Source organism: Vicugna pacos, chromosome 25 (genome assembly GCF_048564905.1).
Source record: "Vicugna pacos chromosome 25, VicPac4, whole genome shotgun sequence".
NCBI lineage: Eukaryota > Metazoa > Chordata > Mammalia > Artiodactyla > Camelidae > Vicugna > Vicugna pacos.
Window position 1 is genome coordinate 13234284 of NC_133011.1, and position 19513 is coordinate 13253796.

At 38.6% G+C, this 19513-nt stretch overlaps 1 long non-coding RNA gene across 1 annotated transcript in view; it reads left to right on the top strand.

Moving 5' to 3' along the window:
• Nucleotides 1-3223: 3223 nt before the first annotated feature.
• Nucleotides 3224-19513, top strand: part of LOC140689109 (uncharacterized) — a 64852-nt gene continuing 48562 nt past the window's right edge. Inside the window, exon 1 of the long non-coding RNA XR_012063987.1 lies at nt 3224-3320. This is a non-coding gene — a long non-coding RNA (uncharacterized lncRNA). The remainder of the gene's footprint in view (nt 3321-19513) is intronic.

The window sequence follows — 19513 nt, forward strand, 5'->3', positions numbered from 1 at the left end:
TTCAAGGTCCATCATGTTGTCACAAATAGAGGGATTTAAGTGGACACTTTTAAGGAGGATGAGGCGATTGCTACAAGAAGCTCTCTCTCTTTAAGCATTCATAGTGAAGGGAAGTGGGCAGCCGTTGCCCAGGAAGAAAACGACTGAGAACAGCTTGTAAGAGTTCCATTATATCGTGGAACAAAATGCTAAGATGCCGTGGTTTGTGAAACCTGCTAAGAATCATAAAAAGGAGTTTCAGAAAGTTATAGAATAAGCTCTCCTAGCTGACCTCTGCCTAATGGCATGCCAGATTAACAGACACTCGTCTTCCTGTTTTTAAAACATGCCTGATAAAGACTGCAGGCCACTGAGGGCTCATGGTTCTTGGGCCCTTTCTAGGATGCCTGTGAGTACCAGGCAGAACCTGCCACCGGAGCTGTATACACCCCAGGGTTCAATTGTGTTTCTCCTCAGTTTACGCCAGCTTTTGTATTTTGTGGTAGTTAAATAGTATGCAAACTCATGAAATGACTAAAAGATTTTTTTAAAAAGAAATTAATACTAAGTTAAATGTTTCAGAAAGACTATAAAGATGAATGGCTAAAAATAATAATTTAAAATTACATTATAACTAAAAGAGATTGGGAAAAATTTTGTAAATCTAGAAGATTACTGCATTCAGATGATTTTGCTGATGTTTTAAAATTTCATTGCACTTTAAGGAACTAAAAGTGTAAGATTGTAGCCTATGTTTTAGAGGTGTGGTATATGCAAAAAAAAAAAAAAAAGTACAGAACACCAAATAGGGGATTCACACTCAAAGAATGAAACTTCACCTTGTGTTAAAGGAATGGTGAAACAATATACTTTTGGATAGTTTACACACACCTAATCCATCAGCTACTTCAGATGAATCACATTAATTAAGGGGCTTCTACCCTATATTCAGAAGAAAAACTATGAGATGGAGCAAGTCTTCTCTATGGGACAGTTTGTGTTAGGAAAACTGATGCAGTGGGTAGAGAAGCACTACTCAACCCTTAACATTTGTTCCCTCCCTCTGTCAAGAATAGTGAGGGCTCTTTACACCAGAAAGAATAGAGCAGTGCTAGTGAAGAGGCGATTAAATAAACAATGCAATGCAAAAAGAGGGCCAAGACGTTTTAAAAGTCCAACTCTCCTGGCTGTAATGAATTTATCCTAAGGGTTTCAAGAGGAGTTCTTGCTGAACACTAAAGGGCAATGAAAAATGGAAGAAGTGGTAGAAGACTTGTTCCAAGTTTCCAAAAGGGAAGAATTTGGAGTCTACATGCTAAAGATTGTTATGTTTGATTCAGTGCCATGGAAACACCAGAATAGATTATTAAATGTTTCGTTTCAGTAATTTAGAAACAAAATGAGTGATCATTTAGGAATCAAACCAAAACAACCTCACATCCTTCCTCTTATTGTCGTTATTTTCTAGTATGACTGTGAAACTGTAGGAAATGATCAGGGAAACTCTAGCGTATCTCTTATGACGTTCTGGTGGACAAAATGAGGAAATATGATAATGTGGCTAGAAGGAACTGACATTGATGGAAGGGCGGTATTCAGAGCAGAGGAACCAGAGGATGAATACCAGCCTGAAGAGAGGTCTACAGTGATGCCACGGGGTTTTCCTCTGTCTTGTCCTAGCTGACTTCATTATCAAATAGTGCTCTTCAGACTTGCAGGTGACAAGAAACTAGATAAAAGGCTTAGTGCAAAGAGTGATAGAATCAGGATCAAAGAGAACGTAGCCAAATAGAATAATAGGCTGAAGTCTATTAGACTGAAATCTAGCAAGATCAGATTTAATTGGGTAGAACTTATGCAGTTATGGGGAGCTGAATTTGAAACCAGTTTATCCTGGTTGATTCAACAGGAAGTCTTGTAGCAGGCACAGAAGCACTGTTAAGGGATTTTATTGTTCATGGTATGCAGTTGGCAATGTCTACCTTCTAAAATGCTGAGGTTAAAATTCATTAACCAGTACATATCATCTCTGGGGGAGGTGCACGTGTTTGTGAAATATTGCTGTCTCAATTTTCATTCCAGTCAGTTCCAGGGTATCTTGCCCAGAGTAGAGAATAGCTGTGGGAGAAATCTGGCCATGGTGTGGATATTCAGGACACCAGAGAGAGCATCACTTCATAAATTTGAGAAATCTGTCCTACAGGAAGGATCATCGAGGGAAATACAGCAGGAGGAAACACAGGGAAAACTAGCCCGCATACAAGTACCCCTGAATGGGACTGGAGTGCTAGGGCTGGGGTCATGGCCAAAATAACGGAGTGAAACTTACATACCTCCTTCATTGATCAACTCACTAGAGGCCAAGAGAAAAGGGTCAGGGGGTGACCAGAGACTCTGTGAAGAGAGTAAATATATAAAAGTGCTATGTCAAGATACTTCCCTCTAAAACAGTAGTTCTTTTATTTGGCTGAGCCTAAGCTTGGACTTTCCAGCGATGAAGAGCAACAGTCACGTATCTTTCTTTTGGTAGCATTAATCTGATTTCCATTTGGGAATTTCCTCTCACACACTATGTAGTCTTCGTGGGGCTACAAACCCAGCCACCTCCCTGTCTCGAACCAATGTGAGCACGTGACCCAGGTCAAGCCATTGGACTCTGTCTAGACTTTGGGAATTAAACAAGGTAGGATGCAAGAAAAAATAAAAGTATAGTTAAAACACTTCTTTTTTTCATTTTTGGTCCCTGAAGAGGTCTGTGAAATCCTTACTTTTTTGAGCCTAGTTCTCCTGCCTTCCTGTTCAGACTGTGTAACCTTTCAAGGAAGTTATTATCTGCTGGAAGACAGGACATTTGGTGCAAAACTGTGGCATAACATTGTCCAAAATGTACTTAGGTGATTGTTTACTAAAACAGACTTCAAGCTACTTTCTGAAGGACATTTTGGCTTTTCATCTGGTTTCCCTGACACTCCACCTCAGGGCTGCCATTCTCCACCAAATCATTTTGACACATTTTTCCATTACCATCGATTGTATTGGGTGCCAGGAATGATTTGTTTCTGTAAAACAGTGATGTTTATGAGGGTTTTTTTTTATGATTTCTTATAAATTAAATCATATCCAAGGGGCTGTCTTACCATAGGGTCACTCACACTCACTCAGTTGCAAAAGGCTTTCTTAAGTGGGAGAGAGAAGTCTGGAGTGACTAGTATTTAATGGAATTTCTCGCATTCTAGTACAGGTCAGCGGGAGCGTCATGCGTTGGAATCGCTCATGTATGGAATGACTGCTTTCAAGAGCATGGAGAAGCCATCCATTCTTGTTGAAAGGCCAGCTGAGAGGTGAGTAGTATTCCCTTCAGGAATCTAAATTCCGTCCTGGGATAGAGCTTCCCAACTCAGGCTTGAGACTGTGTCCCAGCCCCTCAGTGCTTCGGCTTGTGGTGGAATCACTCCTGTGGACACGCTCTTAAACATTTTGTGCTCGATGTTCTTTTCTTCAAGGAAACCCAAGAAAAGAAGTCCACCAAGTTCTTAGTGCAAATGCTGTACAAATACTGCTGAGTGTTTTTGAGTACTTTTTATGTTTTAGATCCCATGGTAGCCTCTGGGTGGACAGTGAGAATCGGGGCAGACTCGATTGCTGAGCTCAGGGGACTCACATTCTAGAGGACGATCATTAATCAAGTCATCACAAAAAATAGAGGTTTGATGACAAATTAATAATTGGCACGAAGAGAAGACTTAGTGCTATAAGTGCTTTCACAAGGGGCTCTCTGCCCCAGTTCTGGGATGGGTAGAGGCCAGGAAGGGCTTTTCTGGAATTTGTAGGATGATTTGAGAGCTAAAGAATGAATGGGAGTTAAGTGGGCCTAGGGACAGAGCAGGGACCTACCAGCTTGCTGGAACTTGAGTATCACTACTGTTTCTTTACCTTTCCTCAACTTGTGTATGCAGCGTAGACTCTGATTGGGTTGTAGTCTTTACCTTGGAAAATCTTTCAGAGGCAGAAAAAGGCTTCTCACTGTTTCTTTTTGAAAAATGGAATAGTTTATCTCTTTTTCTCTAGGAACATTTATTTCCTAGTTTGAATTTAAATCTTTTTTTTAATTGATCTGTTTTGTAAATTTTGGTTGCTATGACAATAAATTGATTCACTTCAAAAGCTATTAAGAGCAGCTTGGCTAGTCTGCTTTCTTTGTTGAGAATATTACCATAGGTAAAATGTCAGCGATGACCAAGAAAATTTCAGGGAAAAAATGGTACAGGAGTTTGGCAAGATGCGTTATACCTTCTGATTCATTAAACATGATAGAATTTAATTTCTAGTGAATAACTGAGAGATATTAACTCATTTCATATGAAAAACCAGAAGAGTAGGTTTAAGAATGATAACCTTTCTTGGGTTTTCACTTAATTTCATTCATTATTTCAAATCAATATTTATTGAGTTTCTACTGTGAGCCAAGCACTGTGCTAGGTACTAGAAATAAAAGATGAATAAGACAAATCCCCATCCAATGATGAAACTATAAACCAGAATTTTCGTGGGCACAATGGAGAAACATTAAAGCCAGAAAAACTCTGGTAAAGCTGTGATGCCAGGCGTGTTTCCCTTCTCTTAGGCAACATATCATAAAAAAGGCATGGGCACACCTGAGCAGATGACATTATTTTTGGCATATTTTTCCGCTTTCTAACAACAGTGGATATGAGGTAAACATATTACTCAAATACATAACCTGATGGTGAAAACGCCATCACCATGGACACTCAGTCCAAAGCCAAGAGGGTCCATGAATTACAGATAGAAGAGGTTGTGTCAGTGAATTAGCTACCGATGGTTTTCTGCCTGAGTTGAAAGCTGATCCGACTCTGGAGCCTGGATGCCTGCATTTGAATTCCAGCTCCTACAGCGAATGGGTGTGTAACGTCCAGCAAGTTGCCTATTCTTTCCTGAGTTTTAGTTTCCTTATGTATAAAATGAGAGTAATAATAGTTATGTACCATATGGGGTTGTTACGAGGATTAAATAGGTTAATGTTTGTAAGGTTCTTAGAATAATGTCTAGCACATAATAAATGGGGTGTGTATGTGTGTCTTTGGGCTAAATAAAATGAACAGCTTCATATGGAAGTAGTAAGTGCTTCTTTACCTTAGGAGGAATCAAGGGCAAGAACGTACAGATAACACTCAGAACTCACTTTAGACCCCACCTTCATCCTTTTTCTACTTGAGAATTGCTTTAGGATTTTGAATAAGAATATCCACTGATTTCGAACCTCAGTCCTTCTATATTGCATGGCCCAGGAATCTTACTAATAAGCCATTGGCTATATAAAAGCAAATAGTATGAAATAGAAAGATCAGTGAGAGGCATGGATAATTCAGAAACTGGAAAGTAGATCCTGGATAATTGAAAGATGATGGAAGACAGTGTGAGCTATTGAAGTCAATCCTTTCCCCTCTTTAAGAAGAGCAGTGGGAACAATTGGAAGACTGTGATGGGATTCTGTCACATTGGGAAGAACATGGACTCTGAAATGTTGCAGGTTGGAGCTTTCATATGGACTTGCTAAAGACTGGTTTTTTGAATGTGAACATTAGTTTATGTTCTCTGAGTTTTGGTGGCCTTGACTATGAAATGAGCATAAAACTGGGGTTAATTTATGTCACGTTCTTGTAATGGCGTTGGCACAATGTAGATGTTTACAGAATTGTAGCTGTCACTCTTCTTACTATAGCTTCTAACCCAGCTAGATGTGTAGACTGAATGAGATTTTCTTAAATGGGAACATGTTAGATGTTTGTTTGATTTTTTTAAGGTTAAAGAACTAAATAATGCAATGATATAAATAGTACATAAGGTAAAAATACCAAGAAAGCTTTGAAATAAAGTATGTAATCATAGTGATGCTTACATTCATTAAACTGGACAACCTAAAACGTTAGACCTTAAAGTTTAAAAGGGAACCTAATAATGTAAATAAGCAGGTGGTTCCTCTCCTTAGTAAAGCACACCAGTCTTCAAATTTACATTTAAACCATCACCAACAACCTGGGAGAGGTTGGAAGGAGTCTGTGCACCTTCATTATCACATTTTACTGAGAATGGCATGCCATTCATTGGTCAATACAGAGGGTTGGATTAAACCAGTGACCAGGCAGACATTTTTATAAAGTTGAGTTATTTGGCCATCTGCCTTTGTGTTTTGTTATTATTGCACTTAGAACTGATCAAATGCAGCATCTTCTAAAAGTGTTAGTGCTCTGTACCCAGAGGGAAGCCAAAACTGCAGGCAAGCACCAAATAATTTCTACAGCTACTATATAGCTTTGAGGGCATTAATTTTACGTCTGTGCATGTGAATGTGTGTACACAGGCATATAGGTACATATAGTTAATGTTATATGTTATATACATTTAAATCCAATATTATTGTTTCCCTTTAATACCCAAACGAACTTCTATCATAACTACTTTCAAACCAACAGCTAAGACTGGTTGTGCCTGTATCTGACTGTCAGGACCATTTGTGTCCATGATAGGCCAGAGTCAACTGGGTCCTACCTCCTTGAAGGTGGCACCTTACCTTGTTTCAGTAGATTCCTAAGTATGTGTCAGTGGTGAACGTTAACAAGTGTTTTGAAGCATGCTGTCTTTAGAGGTTTTCATAAGAGGTTATGTCAATGAATTAGTAGGCTTAATATGCCTCCCTATTCCATTCTCACCCTCAGTGCAATCCTGGTTTCTTTTTGAATTTGCATAGCAAGATTTTTCTTAATCAATAGTCTAGCCCAGGACATAGTATCACAAATTATGCATTAGTGGAAGCCCAGTTAATAAAGTTTTACCAGATAATGGTTCACATTGTTTTTAGCTTTATTGAAAGCGTCATTGTGTTCCTCAGTACGGGGAAAAGTAATACTTTAAATTTTTCAAATGCGATCATGAGAGGCCATAGTGCCTTAGGAAATTGGAATCTGAAAGTCATAGGATAGGTCAAGAGACCAGCTCCTCCTCTAGAGAGCCTGGGTGGAGAGAAAAATAGCTGCATTGTGCTGGAGGTCTAATGAAACACCACCAGCAAGGGCTCTCCTGCTGAACTTCCATGTCACTTACTGAACGCTTTGAAAAAACTTACACTCTTAGGTAATTCTACAGCTGTGAATTGGCAAGTTGGCAAGAGTCCTGAATAGCCTTGAATTTAAGGCTGAGAAAGGAGGGAAAAAAGGACATTTTATCAGGTCTTGTAAACTTATTTGGATTTTCCTCAGAGACTAGACCATCACAAAACACCCATTTTGACTTTGAATATGTGTCTTCCACAACCTCCAAGAGGCCATTGAATTCTTATCTATTTATATGCAGCTGGACCTGTGTGTGGAGTATATGTGTTAAGTCTTTTGCAAGTACAGAAGTTGGATGTTTTACCTTATTTTATGTTCTTGCAAAATAACTTAAAAACAGTTGTACACAAGTGACATAAATTTATTAGCTTGCCTTCCCAAAATGATTTTTTTCCCCCAGAATAAAAAAGCTTTAAAAAAAATTAGCTTTGGGTTGGTATGCTCCCCTCCCCCAACTTTGGTATTGCTTTTTGTTTGTGTTTTTGAGGTTGAGGGTTATCTATGACTCATTGGCAAGCTCCAGTTCAATCAATTTAGAAGGAACTTTTAGGGCTGAGTTATTTTTAAATGCCTGAAAATGAGGGAGCTGTAAATGGAAATCTAATCACAGCTTAACCTGTAGTCATGCAAACAGTCAACTATGAAATCAAATGAGTTTCCAACCCTCTTAACCCATTAATGGTTACTGACTAGCTATGTTGCCCAAACATCATTTTTCAAAGAGCAGGAAAAGGAAAAGGCACATATCTGGATGGGGGTGCATTGGATAGGAAGGGAGGGGTGCTGCAGATGCAAAGAAGGAAATCTCTAGGATACAACAATTTCCTTGTAGACACAAGCATGGGAGCTTACATAAGCATAGATCTTTTCTCTGTTACACATTATTCCTGTTTGTTTATGACGAATTTCCTTTCCTTGGTTGAACTGCACCTGGTTTTGAATACTTGACATTACAGAGCTTTAGCCCCTGCCACTCTTATGATTAAACTTGCTGAAAAACAGTTCCAGGATTTCTTTGGGATTTTGTATCCATCTGAAAAAGACTCAGCCTTGTCTGTCTCTCTCCCAGCCACCTCCCATCACCTTTCCTTCCTTTGCAGGTTTCCACCTACTCTCCATTTCTGTTTTTTTCTTGGCTTTTGACCCATCTTCTTTGTCCTGCCCCTTGTAAGGATTCCCTGCTCTTTTTCATATGCTCAGCTCAACTTTTATTACTATCTGTCCTAAGAGCTGTACCCTAAATCAACAAAAGAGGTAGCCTTAAAGGCTAACTTGGGGGAAAAAAACAATTGTCTAAACACCCAAGGATTCATATTAGTGATCAGTGTGCGTGGAAGAAAGGAGATGTTTGCGTGTGAGTGTGTGTGTGTGTGTGTGTGTGAGAGACATATAGAAATGCCAATAATGTAGTTAATTGATATGCATTTATTTTCTTACTTTCAATTTTATATTTAGTCCTCTTCAGAGAAGGCAGGCATTCCCATATAATGCAAGTACAAAAAGTATTGTAAAATATGTTTGTGATTGTTGAATTAATATTCTCTACTACGTTAAATTATGAAGTCTCCTTTCTTATCTCCTGAATTGCCACCCCAACTAATCTGAACCAAGACCAATGTAAAAACCTGCATGAATAAGGAAAGTCCAGTTTGGCATTCAATGAAAGCCATGCTTGACTATTTCATCTCTCAGTAGAAAAAGGCAAGCTTGTTAGATGTTGCTTTAGTGCCAAGTGGTAATTACCCCCAAATGATTTCCTGGGGTTGGACCAAGCCTCTTTTCATGAACATTTACCTCCAGTGTCAGAGAGGAAAAACAGTCTTTCTTTTTCTTACGCACACACTCATAAAGATGAAAAATAAAAAGGAAAGCCAAAATAAACATTTTTTTTCTTCTGTTTTGTTAAACGTGGAACCTTGAGTAATGCATCTTTCCCTGTGTGTTCTGAAAAAGGCAACTGGGAACCTGGCCCCTCAGTGGAATTTATGTAAGCTGCACGTATTTAGCACATGAAGTAGCCTGTTTTTGAGCTATTACACTTGTATCCAAAAGCCCACCCCAAATGACAGGAAAGAAAGAACGGTGCTTTGGTTTTGAAAAAGTTGAAATTGAATGGAAAAAATAAAACCTCTCTTTTTTACAGCTGTCATTGTTCCTTTACCTAAGACCCTATGTGCCCTTGTATACTTTGTCTGTTATGAATACTCTGCCACATCCACACCACCAAAAGGGTGAACGCTGGAATAGAATGAAAATTGCCTGCCATAGCATGTGCGGCTCTCATTTCAAAAATCCATATGAGTAATGCTTAAGGTCTTATGTGGCCCTCCTTTGAGACATGTTATCACAATATTTAATAGGTTGGCAGTTGATTCATCCTCCAAACTATATTCCAAAGGATCTCAAAGTCCTTTCAAAACATTGTGAACATGAAACAAAGTATTTTGTCCTAAGTTTTTAACATTTGTGATAGTTATAGGCTGCTTTGTCATTAATATCCATCACATGGAGGACATTTGGCTGAAAATGAAGAAAAGATTTATTAAATTTAGTTTCAATTCCATTCATGGGACCGAAATATATGTAGGAATATGAAAAAGACTAATGTCTCTATGTTAAAGAAATCGATTTCCAGGGTGCCAAGTAGAAAAGTGTAATTGAAATTGACCCATTAAATGATTACATTATTTGTATACCAAATCTAATATATTTCACAAAACTGTAGAGCTGTTTCAGTAACTACCTGCCAAACTGTATATATTGTTCCTAATTAAGTTTTATAAATGTACTTATAGAAATGTGAGGTTGCAGAATTATCCAAGTAATATGTCTCTACGTTTATGAAACCTGTTCCAGAGAATTAAGACAAGGCAGTGCATTTCTAATCTCATGACTATTTCATGACTAGTGAAAGCTGTAATAAACAAGGTGACAAGATGAATACTCAAGGGAAGCCTCCCAGTTGAATTTCTACAACATACTTGGAAATACATCTACTTCTTTTTTAACTTCTAGCATTGCCCCTGGTGAATCACATTGTAGTAAACACTTGACCTTTACAAATGTGATTCGAACGCATTTTCTGAGCACCTACTATGTGCCTGGAACATGCTTTTTCAAATCTTTAATTTTCTGTACTCCTGGCAACCACTCAGCAAATCAGTTCTCAATTATTCCTATTTAGCTGGTGAGAGATGATGGGCAACTCAATTAAGGTACAAAATATTTAATTTTATGGCTGCTTTTAGTCTTTTTCGCCCTTTCATTATTAGACTGCGTGTTTCTGAAGGGCAGGAGTAATGTAAATGCCCTATTCATCTTTGTATTGAAATAATTTAAAAATATGTTATTTTCCAAATGATTTAAGGGTCCTTTTCCTCTTTGGTTTTCTTTACATTTCATTTTCATTGAAGACAAATAATCAAAAGACTCTTAAGATGTTATGCATTTTTCCAGTTTACCAAATTGAAATGTATATGTATTTTTAAAGGATAAATAGTGTAATTTTCTCTTTGGAAGAAAATAGGTTCTCCTTCATATAAGAAGGTGATGCTACTTGACACTTTTGAAAAATTATTGCATATAAAACATTCCTGAGGCATTATTTTAAGTACGTATAGACATGAGTAAGGCAAGGTTCTGGAAACAAGTTCTGGAAAATTGTGAAATAGGATGTTTGTCATCCTCTTCCTGGTGCTTCTGTTCTCTGGTCCCCAAGGGGTTGTTCCTTTCCCTGGACTGTCTCTTTTGGGGAGAATTTAAACACTCCTTGTTAATCACTGGGACAGGACTGAGAATGATCCTTTAAATTTATGAAGTGGCATAGGTAGGGGCCGGGTCCAGGCACTCCAGGTGTCTCCTGCTGTAGTACCGAAAGACCAGTCCAGCTGTAGAGTGCAGTGTCTACAAAACAAAGATAAAGGTGACAAGCAAGTCAGGAAAGCAGCTGGGGAATTCTGGGGCGGGGATACGTTGAAATCCAAGGGCAGATGGTGCATTGCAGTGAACTTGGCTCCAGTTTGTAACTCCATGGCTCCAGTAACAGGTCAGAGTCTGGTCCTGAGCTTTGGAAAATAGCAGTTTAGTCCCAAGATCTAGAGTAGTTGGTTTGTTAATAAGTTTACCAGGAAAGGAACTTAAATGCAGGTAGAAGCCCAGGTTAACTGTGATCAAGGTTGGTGCTAAGCTAGTTAAAGGGTGATTAGAGGGCAGTCCTTCCCAAATCACAGTTAGCTGGCAGCTCCTCATGTCCACCCACTCCAGATAAAGACTGGTTCTAAAACGGTGATGGGGTGGAACTTGTAGTTCAAGCTAGTTGATAAGCTTTCTGTTGCTGTACTAGTGCTGTATATCAGTCTACCCCCAAACTAAGAGGCTTATAAAAAAAAGAGTCTTTACTGTTGCTCATGGGTTTATGGTTCTGCCAACCCGGACCAGGTTAGGCTGATTGCGCTTCCTTGTGAGCCTGCAGTCAGCCTGTGGGGCGCTGGTTGGAGATGACTAGTCCAGGATGGCCTTATTCACATGACTAAGGGCTTACTGGGACACGTGTCTTCATCTGTCAGGCTTAGCCCTGTCTTATTCTCATGGCACTAAACTGGGTACCAAGAGAACAAGTAGAAACAGTCAGGCCTTTTGAGGCTCAGAGCTGACACATTGTTACTTCTCTTTCCTTCCTTAGGTCACTGGACAGCTCAGATTCAAGGGGGTGGGAAAATGGACACTACCTTTTGTTGGGAGGAATTGGAAAGTTGCATTGCAAAAGGCATAGATAAAGGGGAAGAGTGAAGAATTGTAACCATTTTGCAATCTGCCACATCTGGGGCCTTTACCTGTTAGAAAGGAGGGATATGGAGTCTAAGATCCAGGTGGGGCCAGGTGGGGCCAGCCTCTTCCATTGTCAGATGTACGAATTCCTTTCTTTAAGAATGTCTGTCTCAGGTTGTTGGTAACAGATGAGCATGTGGCTATGGTGATCCTCTTTAGGATTATGAATAATCCATAGCTTGCTTAACCTTAGCAGGCTAGCACATTTTTTTTAAAATTCAGGTATAATTGACATATAACATTATATTAGTTTCAAGTGTACATATATAATTCAGTACTTGTATACACTGTAAAATGATCATGTCAATGAGTCTACTTACCGTCCATCCATACAAAGTTACAAAATTTTTTACTTGTGATGAGAAATTTCAAGATTTACCCTCTTATCAATTTTCAGTTGTACAATGTAATATTATTGACTGTATTATCCATGCTGTATATTACATTCCCATGACTTATTTATTCTGTAACTGGAAGTTCATACCTCTTGAGTCCCCTCACTCATTTTGCTGATCTCCTAACTCCCCTCTCCTCAGCCAACCACCAATATGTTCTCTGTATCTGAATTTTATTTTGTTTTGCTCATTTGTTTTCCTTTTTAGATTTCACGTGTAAGTTAAAGCATCTGTTTGTCTTTCTCTGTCTGACTTATTTTACTTTGCATGATACCCTCAAGATCACAAAGGCAAGACTTCATTTTTTATGGTTGAGTAATATTCCACTGTGTGTGTGCGCGTGCGCGCGTGCTTGCACACACATATCAAATGTTCTTTATACATTCATCCATTGATGGATACTTAGATTGTTTCCATATCTTGCCTACTGTAAATAAAGCTACAGTGAACCTAGCGGGCATCAACCTTTTCAAATTAGTGTTTTCATTTTCTTCAAAAAAATATCCGAAAGTGGAAATGCTGACTCATATGGTAATACCATTTTTTAATTTTTTCAGAAACCTCCATACTTCTTTCCACAGTGAGTATACCAATTTACATATTCACCAACAGTGTACAAGGAGTCCCTTTTCTCCACACCCTCGCCAAAACTTGTTAGTTTTTGTCTTTTTGATAACAGCTAGTTCTCAAAGGTGTGAGGTGATACATCACTGTGGCTTCGATTTGCACTTTCCTAATTAGTGATGTTGAGCATCTTTTCATGTGTCTATTGGCCATCTGTATGTCTTTTTTGGAAAATTATCTATTCATATCCTCTGCCCACTTTTAATGAGTTTTTTTTTTTTTTTAGCTATTGAGTTTCTAAGCTCTTTATATATTTTGGATATTAGCACCCCATTGGATATGTGATTTGCAGATATTTTCTCCTGTTTAGTACATTGCATTTTCATTTTTGTTGATGATTTCCTTTGCTGTACAGAAGTTTTTTATTTTGATGTAATCCCACTTGTTTATTTTTGCTTTTATTGCCTTTGTTTTTGGAATCAGATTTAAAAAGTCATCATCAAGACCAATGTCAAGTAACTTATGACCTAGATTTTCTTCTAGGAGTTTTATAGTTTCAGGCCTTACATTCCAGTCCGTAATCCATTTTGAGTTAATATTTGTGTATAGTGTAAGATAGGGTCTAGTTTGATTGTTTTGCATATGGCTGCCCAGTTTTCCCAACACCATTTATTGAAGACTTGTCCTTTTTCCCTTTGTCATATTCTTGCATCCCTTTATCATAAGTTAATGAGTCATGTATGTGTGAGTTTATTTCTGGACTCTCTATTCTGTTTCGTTGATCTGTATGTTTTTATGCCAATATCATACACGTAATAAGTGATGAGTACGTGTTAATTATTGTTGTTTCATTATCATTAGTTTTAGTATTGTTATTTGAACTTGCTAACCAAAACAGAACAAGATGATTGCCTGCAGGATATTGAGGAATACAGGGCTTTTAAAACAGAAACAATCTTCTTTCCTTTCACATAAGACATTTTTGAGCAAGACAATCATCTTGAGTCTCTTTTTCTCTAGTAAAGGTGATGAATTTGTGCCTATTGACTACTTTCTGAGGAACGTAGCTTGAAAATCATAGCTCTAAGAGACCATGGAACACAAACTCAAATGTCCCTGAGGCTTGGCTGGTAACACAAGTTAGAGAAGCCAATAGAGTGTAATTCAGTAGAGAGCTAGGTGCTATGCACCATCTACATATGAGAAGGCCACCGTGAAGTAGAAGTGGTTTTGATTGTTGGTGGAAGGAGAAAAGAGAGCATTTCTTATGATCACAGCTTTTTCAGAAGTTAATGAGATAGGTTAGAGGAATAGTAAATAAAAATTATTCAAATAGTGAGATAATTGTGGATACTCTGGAATTTGAGACTGAAGTCTTAGTAAGAAAATTTGGATTTAGCATGGTGATACTGTTTCAGTGGTACAAGCGACTTATTTTTTCATTTGACTCCATTTAATGAAAAATAAGAAATAATATAAACCAGGGAATAGCACATAAAAGTGTAAGCACTGCCAGGAAAGTTTGTGCTCACCACTAAGAAGCTGAAGTTAGAGGAAGAAACTGTGGGTTTGGGGAAGAAGTATTCTTGAACAGCAGAAGAGAGTGGCCTGAGGTGCAGTGGCCTGAAGCCCCTGCAATGCTAGGGGTTCTGCATTCCTCCCTACAGGGCTCTCTAGAACTGTGCCATGACAAAGCAGCAGTGAGAGGGAAGGAGTCATTCTTTGTAACAGTGAATGCCAGCAGTTTTTTCTAAACAGTATCCATCCAATGAAGAGTGAACCTGGGACATACGAATTTCGGTGTACGTATGCAGACAGAAAGGTTTATTATCACCTACACGTATTCTTGGAAGTCCTGCATAGAGATTGCTGTTCTTTTGTGGTGTATCTACAGTATATTCCTGAATATTCCTCTGGCTTGAAAACTTGGTTTTCATTAGCATGTTGCCAACCTATGAATAGCAAGGCACCTTGGCTCTATTATATGGTACTCTCTCCCAAGAGTAATCTATTAATTTGGTTTCACAGGTCTCAGCTACCTCCTCCTCCTATAATTGGTAGATTTCTTTCCACCCTTCAAGTCATTGTCTTTGGGGTCCTTTACTTTTCTCTTGTAGGTGATACTCTTGAGTTCATCTTATTCCTTCTCCATTAAGTGGAGCTTGGCAGTGGTTCCAAGTAGCATGTTTATTAGAATGTCCACTCGAAGCTACAGGAGATTAATTTGGTCCTCCAAATTCTGATTCTTCCCATAAAGTTGGGAGATGCTGAGCTTCTGTCCAAATATGCCTCCATCAGTCCCTGTCTCTGCAATCCACTATTCGCTTTCACATGTCAGACTTCACTCTGCCTGGTTCAAAGTAGGGGTTCTATAGTCAAGTTCCAGCTCAGTCCCTGGGGTTCACTGACCCAATGAAGGCAAAAGGTAGTGAGATTGTAGTAAGAGGCTGACTTCAGAGGGGCATCTTCTTGGACTGGACATGTCCCCAGAGAGAGGCATCTTTGGTTTGCTGAAGAAAAAGATCAGTGCTTTCTTCTGACTGGGAAGTCAGGGTGAGAGTGAACCTTTACCATCTCACGCAAAGACTCCTCTCTAAGACCCTATCATCTTCCACAGCTTTGGCTTGGGTTCTTCTCTAGAAAACAGACTTTGGAGGCAGCAGTACCGGGGGCTGAAAGAACACTGATCTGTGTTCCTATATTGAACAGAGTTCTGTTATAGGCAAAGAATCTCCTCTGCACCTCAGTTTCTCTCTCCATAGAGTGGTGATGTCCCACTAGATAATTATAGGTGTCTTTCAGCAGTAAGGTTCTGGTCACCTGTGATAGAGAGCCATAGTATATTCTTGAGCAATATAAATTATTGTGTAGCTATATGCGCAAGATTGCCACCAAACACAATTTTTAGCAGATCAAACTATCATTGCCCTTCTGCATTTTCCCATGATAGGTCCGGCTTTCCCACAGTTCCTACGCTTGTAGAAAAAGCAGATCAATAAAGAGTAAAGAGAGAATGTTTGAAATGGTCACACAAATGGGAAAGCTTGATTTAATATATCAGAATATTTTGTCCCACCAGACAGATCTAATGTGTACCAAAGTGTTACTTAGTGAGGATAGAAGAGAAGATGAAGAAGATGTAGTGTTAGATAAACTGAATTTTAAAGAAATCAAGATAAGAAATTCTGATGCATCCATTTCAGGTTAAGCACTGTACTGCCAGTGAGGACTGAAATCAGTTGGATCCTTAGATTTTTTTAACTCCATGCATTCATCCCTTATGCTCGAGATGGCCTTCCATCCCATCTGGAGAGGACACACTGATGTCCAAAAGCTCTCTTTCTTTTGGACAATGCTTAAGTAGACACTGCCAGTGTTTGCTCTGCGAATCTCCTTTTGTATGTGTTATTTCATAACTAAACCTTTATTAGTGGACATTTTCTTTTTCAGGTATTTTTGTTTATTCAAGCAGGACACAGTCCAGCCTTGCTGACTTGCGAATCACTTTTTCTCCTTGAAGTGACTTTACACATCTCTGCTTTGCTCCATAGTTGATATTACTCTTAATTTCTCAATGGGAAATCTTATTTCCCTCTTTTCCTAGTGCGTGAGAGGTAAAAGCCTCACTGAATTCCCAACTACTAGCAAGAAACTTATGAGAGTTTCATTTTTATTCTTGGCATGGCTCGTACACGATCTCACATGAAGAAATTAGGATGTATTTCAACATTATGCTCTAGTTCCATAAAGTTCTGTGGGGTTTTATTAGAATCATATTCTAGGAGGCTCTCCTTTCTCAGTTATGGCAACAATTTGTAAAATTAATAATTACACCCCCTCCAGTACTACTTACTCAACTTTGCTGCCTGATTGTTTGCTCCGTGGGGACATGTATGGTGTGTATTTTATCCCCAGATCTGTAGGACATCAATGTACTCTGCTATACTGTTGAAAGTAGTGTTTATTTATGACTGAGCCCCAACCCTACTCTTCTGCATTACCTTTCCTCCCACTTGCCTTCCTACCTCTTCATAAAATGGCACGTAACTTTGCCCAGAAGTATGTGTATAGCTGTCTGGCTTTATTTGAAAATATTATTATGCTTTAAAAGATACCATTTTACAGTTGTGTATTTAACAAGAATTATTTGAATGTTTGATGAAAGTAATTTCGTAGCTTGCCTAAGGAATTGTTTCCAATTTTGAACACCCAACACTCTCTATATCTTCTTTAAATCTAAATTGACCTTTATCTAGATCTCTGTCACAACACAGTATTGACTTGCCATCAGCACTGCACAGTTTCCCTCTGGCAGAAGTCATAAATTTGCTGAATTTACCCAGATGATGGTTTGCTATTTTTGTAAGAGAACACTGCCATTGTGCCAAAAGTCTTCCGTCTTGCAGGAACTGGCTGCCAGTGCAATTTTCTTGGGCTGCAAATAGGGCAACAGCTGTCCCTCCTCTACCAGACTGTGGATACAACGTTGCCAGAGAGGTGCTGCTCTAGAAACTAAGACATTTGTGATAATCAGCTCAGCCATCCAGGTGAGCTGAAGTGTTTGTATCTCTTGGAATAGCAGGAAAATTTGGACTAAAAGTAGGTATTACTTAATTTTTCGGTTGTTGTTAAGCCCCTGAAGTTCACTAGTTTGAATTGTAGTTACTGCAGTGCACAATGGCAATGTTGTGTAGGGAAGAAAATTCTGGATTGAAAATGAGAATTTGGTCCTTGGGATCTGGTCCCTGCTCTGCCTTCTTGGGATATGTATTCTAATTTCCTTCTTGAGAGTTTTGGTCTGCCATATATAAAGTGAAGGTATTGCACAAGATGATTTTTATGGTCTTTTGGATCTCAAATTACCTGTGAGCTTGAATCTCTAATTTTAGAAAAGGGCAATCTTTTGATGGGGTGGTCTGTCTGTTTTCTGTGTGCTGTGAAATTTGGGGAGTAAGTTTTTGCTAAGCCAGTAAACCTGCCTTATAAATTTCCATGTCTAACTATGAGATGAAAAGATCAAATATTATTAGAGGAGTCTACAGTAATATTTTAACCTTGCTTTTCATTCACAGTTTTTCATTTAATTGGACAGCAATTGCAGGCTGAGTGGGACTCTTCTTCCAACGGAGGCATCTGTCTCCATGCATCGATGCCTCCATGTTTTCTCTCCCTGTTGCTCTGTCTCTGTGTTTCTGTCTGTCTTTCTGTCTCTCACTTCACTTCACTACCTGTCCTGCAGTTTAGCAATTTGGAAAGAAGAATCTTCAGAGTTCTAATCAACTCTCCCTATTATGCAATTTAACTAATTTGAGGGTCATTTGAGTTCATTTAGTAGTTCACAATTTGTGAATTCCATATAGAAACTCAAATAAAGTGTATGTCTTTGACAAAAGAAAATGGCTCCCTCATATTCCTTTGAGTCAGCAAAGGTCTCAACTAGGCTTTCTTGCCTTTCTCACAGTGTATTTCTGCCTAAAAAACAAAGCCACTATCATACCCCACATTTAAGAGTCAATGTCATGGTCTCTCTCCAGCACCAAAGATTGTTCTTTACAGTTATATGAATTTCGTTTCAGCATGCACCTACATAAATCACCTATTTGTTCTGCCTGAGAGAGGAAAAGAGAACGTCTAGAGTTAAAAAAATTCTTTTCAAAGACCCATGGAGATGTAGTTTTTCACTAGATTGTATAATATTTTTGCTTACTGAAGCCAAAGGAATATGGAAAATAATAATTAGCCCATAGTAAAGCTACTTGAGGGCTTTTTGAAGAGTTAAACTGTGGTATTATTTATAGACAAAAAGGTAATATTTTCTGTGTATTCTCGCCTCAATTTGTCTTGTTGCTTTAACACATTACACGTTATAATGTAATCTATGAGATAGAAACAATACCAGGAGTCCTAATTAAATTAAAAGTAATTACCAGTTGTTCAGATAGGGCTTTCAATTGAGCAGCAGGAAGTTGATATTTTGTCATCCCCAGTTTATCTCCATGCATGGAGCACGATTCTTTGTACCAGTTATTAATGGCGTTTTTCTCAACGGCCATGAAGAGTGTGGGAAATAGGGAATGAGGAAGAGAACAAAAGGAGGAGAGGAATTAGAGGTGGCTCAGAGGGAGACAGAGACAGAGGAAGCTTTCTGTTGCTGTTCTTCAACCCGGATCTAGGGAAATTTTTCATACATTGAGGGACCTATTGCTGTCCTCTGCTCACCTATGAAAGAAATATTTGCCCAGCCCATATTTGTAACATATCCTAATTTTTCTTGACCACAAACAGAATTTTAAAAAGAGAATCTCACACATTCTATGCTCAAGGTTTGGTTTATGATGTGACAGACTTTCCATTTTCAGGAAGAAAAAAATAGTTCCAGCTCCCAACAGGAATTTAATTTGAGAGAAGGAGGGAAATGGCAATATATAAAGATTTCCTACTGTCCAATTTCTTATTCTGCTTTTCGACTGGGCATCTTTTAACAATTGGAAGCATTGCCATTCTCCCACCAGGAAACACAGCGCAGGCTTTTAAAGAGCATTTACAGGGTGATGTCCGTTTGATTGACCGTTATCTTGCTGGCATGCTGCTGCTACAAATATGAGCAATTATTGGGAA